The sequence below is a fragment of the Schistocerca piceifrons genome, chromosome 3 (genome assembly GCF_021461385.2).
Source record: "Schistocerca piceifrons isolate TAMUIC-IGC-003096 chromosome 3, iqSchPice1.1, whole genome shotgun sequence".
NCBI lineage: Eukaryota > Metazoa > Arthropoda > Insecta > Orthoptera > Acrididae > Schistocerca > Schistocerca piceifrons.
In genome coordinates, this window is record NC_060140.1 from 358,644,935 (window position 1) to 358,649,121 (window position 4,187).

Consider the following 4,187-nt stretch of genomic DNA (forward strand, 5'->3'; position numbering starts at 1 on the left):
GAATGCTTCAAGTAATTTGTCATCTGCGTCCGAACAGGCCTTGGAAGGCCCAACAGTACCTACCGGCCGCCGTGTCATCCTCAGTCCACAGGCGTCACTGGATGCGGACATGGAGAGCCATCTGGTCAGCACACCACTCTCCCGGCCGTATGTCAGTTTACTAGACCGGCGACGCTACTTCTCAATCAAGTAGCTCCTCAGTTTGCCTCACAAGGGCTGAGTGCATCCCGCTTGCCAACAGCGCTCGGCAGACCGGATGGTCACCCATCCAAGTGCTAGCCCAGCCAGACAGCACTTAACTTCGGTGATCTGACGGGAACCGGTGTTACCACTGCGGCTTGGCCGTTGGCACAAGTAATTTGTCAAAGTTTTTCAAAACGTTGGTTGAGCCCGTTTCACTAACGTCGTTGAGGCATGTAAACAAAGAATTCTCCACCTGAAGATTATGGTGTGAACCATCGAAACGAGCAGTGGCAAAATAAACAGTAACTGACGTACAAACTGTTTAATTTATATTTATCAGCAGCCGCAGCCCTCATAATCCCGTTCCATATGGACGAAATGTTCAGCGTGTGTAATCACCACAGGCGTCCATACATGATCTGCAACGTGTTGCCTTGCTGGCCACAAGGTTAATAAGGAGTTCTTGTGGTAAAGCGTTACATTCCTCCACCAGCACGGTTGACAACTGCTACATGATCGTCGGTACATATGGCCGTACTGCATTACGTCTCCCCAACGTTTTCCACACCGACGAGATTTAAGTCGAGGGAGCAGGTAGGCTAGCCCATTCGCTAAATAACCTCTCGTTCTATGATGTCTTCCACCTGGGCTTTTCAATGCGGACGCACGTTGTCATTTATAAAAATGCAGCCAGAGCCGAGTAAACCCCTGAAAAGACGCACGTGAGTGTAGTGTCGCAATAACCTTCACCGGTGAGAGTGCCGAGATGCAGGTCGGCACGACAATGAAACATTGTGCCACCACATACCCGAACGACCGGCGTCTTCTCAGAGGTGAATTCGGTCCTGACTTCATTTTTATTGATGGCATCATTTGCTTGTATACTTTCACTGCCTTGCTAGTCGCTTTAATTTTTCGACATAGAAAACCGTCCTACGTGAGTCATTGTTATCACAAGCAAAGCCGCAAATGAAATTATTGGCTCACAGCTTCACCTTTTCAGTGAATCTGTTTGCAGTTATAGCTTTTTAACAGCTGAAAATTGTTTATAGTGCGCTCATGTTAATACTTCACGGTCCGTTCATTAAAACTCCATCCGAATAGGCCTCAGAAGATCCAACGCTACTCACCGACCGCCGTGACATTCTCATCCAATAGGCGTCACTGGATGCGCATATGGATGAGTCAGTTTTCGTGATCAGAGCCGCTACTTCTCTATCAAGTGGCTCCTCATTTGGTCGCACAAGAGCAGAGTGCACCCAACATGCCACCAGCGCTCATCACAACTGGACGGTCACCCATCCAAGTGCTAGCCAAGCCCGACAGTGCTTAACTGCGGTGATCTGACGGGAACGGTATTATCACTGCGGCAAGGGCGTTGGCATGGTTATTATGTTAGAAGAAACCCCAGAGAGATATTAATTATGATTAGAGTGTACTATGTCGAATGCCTCCTTTTATACCAGCTTTATTTTACGGCCCTGCACTGCTGGTTTCCCTAAATAACTTGTTTTAGTTTCAGTCGGAAGACTGCTTTGATATCACTGTCCAGGCTTTTTTATACTATGGATGTGCTTTCATCTCTACTGTAATCTTCATTCGTTTGACCAGCTTACCGTATTCAAGCCCCAGTTTCCACTACAATTTTTACCTCTCGCACTTCACTCCATAAGCAAATTAATCTAGTCTTGATGTCTCACGGTGAGTCCTACAACCTCCAGCTTCTTTTACATAAGTTGCACCACAGGGCTTGTTTCTCCTCGATTTGATTCAGCACCTCTTCATAAGTTAACCATCTAATCTTCAGCATTTACTGCCTGTACTTACGAATAAACTTTTATCGGTACAGTTGCAGTAAATATTAAATATGCTACTAACGTGACATACATCCGAGAATACGCACAATCTGGTTCAAAAATGGCTCTAAGCACTATGGGACTTAACATCTGAGGTCAACAGTCCACTAGACTTAGAACTACTTAAACCTAACTAACCTAAAGACAACACACACATCCATGCCCGACGCAGGATTCGAACCTGCGACCGTAGCAGCAGCGCGGTTCCGGACTGAAACGCCTAGAACCGCTCGGCCACAGCGGCCGGCCACAGTCTGCTGTGACATTCTTTCATATTTTGTATGTCGAAAGAACAATTTACTTAAACTTGTCAACAAAAAATTTGGAGCGGAAAGCAGCACCAAGAAGGATATACCTGCATCTATCTGCAAGTCGCATTATTACTACATGAAAATTAAACCTGGGTGACCCATGATCTAAATGTAAAGCATTTAATGCAGTTTTGGCGACAGGTTTTCAGAAGCACGCCGTATTTTAATCGGCAAGAATAGCACTTAATAAACAAAATCCAACATATTTAGCTACTCTAGATGTATTCAAGAAAATGCTAAAAAAAGTCAAGTGTTTTTATGGTTCTCAAGAATTGTCTTCATAGCTCCGAACGGTATGTGTAATGCATGAAAAACTGCTAGAACAATATATTACGAAACTGACCGATTTAGATTGTTTATAAAAAGTAATTTCATCAAATATTGCCACGTCACTCAGAGCAGCCATTATGTCTTAAATAATTTCAGTGAAGCGCGCTTTATTTGGAGAGTGAATCTGTGAATATAAATAGTTAAGCGCTGTGACTGGTCTTGCTTTTTTATAAACCATAGTAAATTAAACAATCACAGTCGCAGCACTCTGAGCCCACAGGACCGTGTTAATTTTTTAAATCTATTGGATTGACTTACTTCTTCACCTATCACATCCGGTCCAGGAGGCTTCAGGGTCGTCGTTTTGCTGGTCTCTCTATTGACGGGTTCGACGAATCGCAATGAAGTGGAAATATTAGAAAAGGCTTTTGTTATCATCAATTTGAAGAATTCATTAAATGATATAGTACCGCTTTTGATAACTCTTATACGAAAATGCGAAACCCTGCTTTCGGGACCTATAGCAGCCGATACTCTAGTATATTTAGATCTGAAACATGAATAAGGTATCAAGGAGACAGAATCGCACTTGAGACTTTCAGCTGTGCTATTCTTCTTCGCACTGAATCATTGACTTAGCAGCAAACATGAGCTCTAAAGTAAAGTATGGGTAAACGTACAAGTCATCTGTGCCATATTGTTACGAAAAGAAGGACATGAATAGTCAGTGAAGTCATGCTGATATTTTAGGCTGGTAAATCAAACAAAGCATTAACGCTTGAAAGTGTAAAATAGAATGATAGGTTTATGAGATAGAAAGTTTATCAATTCGTGTGTTCTTTCCATTTTTACGGTATGATATTTCATAGCAGTTTTTCTCCTGTATAGTCTCTGACGAACGTTTTAATCTGTCCTTTTTTCTCCATTTGTCTTCAGTCATGAATTTTTAGTCGTGAGGCCTGCTTGTGTGACGACCATTGGTGATTTAGGAACTCATTAATGTATTACTAATACGTCTGCTAACTTGGAAGTTAAGGAGCGCGTTAGTTTTTCGACAACATAATTTAGCAAAAATAAGAATGCACAGAAAAATTTTCCTTTTTGTACCTTGCTAGCTTTCAAGTGGCTACCAAATGACTACTTTTTATGCAAATTCATCTACAAATAACTTCAAAATACTCTGACGGGAAAAAATCACAACATCAATAAGTGATTAACATAAAGTAGTAAAATTTCGTGAATAAATTTGTCCAGATAACTTAGTTAATTGATTAACATTTCAAGAACACTGGTTAATGTAAGCGCAAATGTGAAATGCTGCTATATTAATAACCGGTGTAAACGCCAGAATGTTGAATGCAAGCATACAAACTTGCATGCATTGTGTTGTACAGGTGCCGGATGTCAGTTTGTGGGATGGAGTTCCATGACTGTTGCACTTGGTTGGTCAATACAGGAACGAGGGTTAATTCTGTTTGTGTTCGACGCTGGAGTTATTTTCTGATTACGTCCCATATGTGCTCGACTGGAGACAGATGTAGTGATCGATGATGATGTGGGGCGCTCA

General features: G+C 42.3%; 1 pseudogene; it reads right to left on the minus strand.

Moving 5' to 3' along the window:
* Positions 1-232: 232 nt before the first annotated feature.
* Positions 233-350, minus strand: LOC124790823 (annotated as a pseudogene).
* Positions 351-4,187: the final 3,837 nt, after the last annotated feature.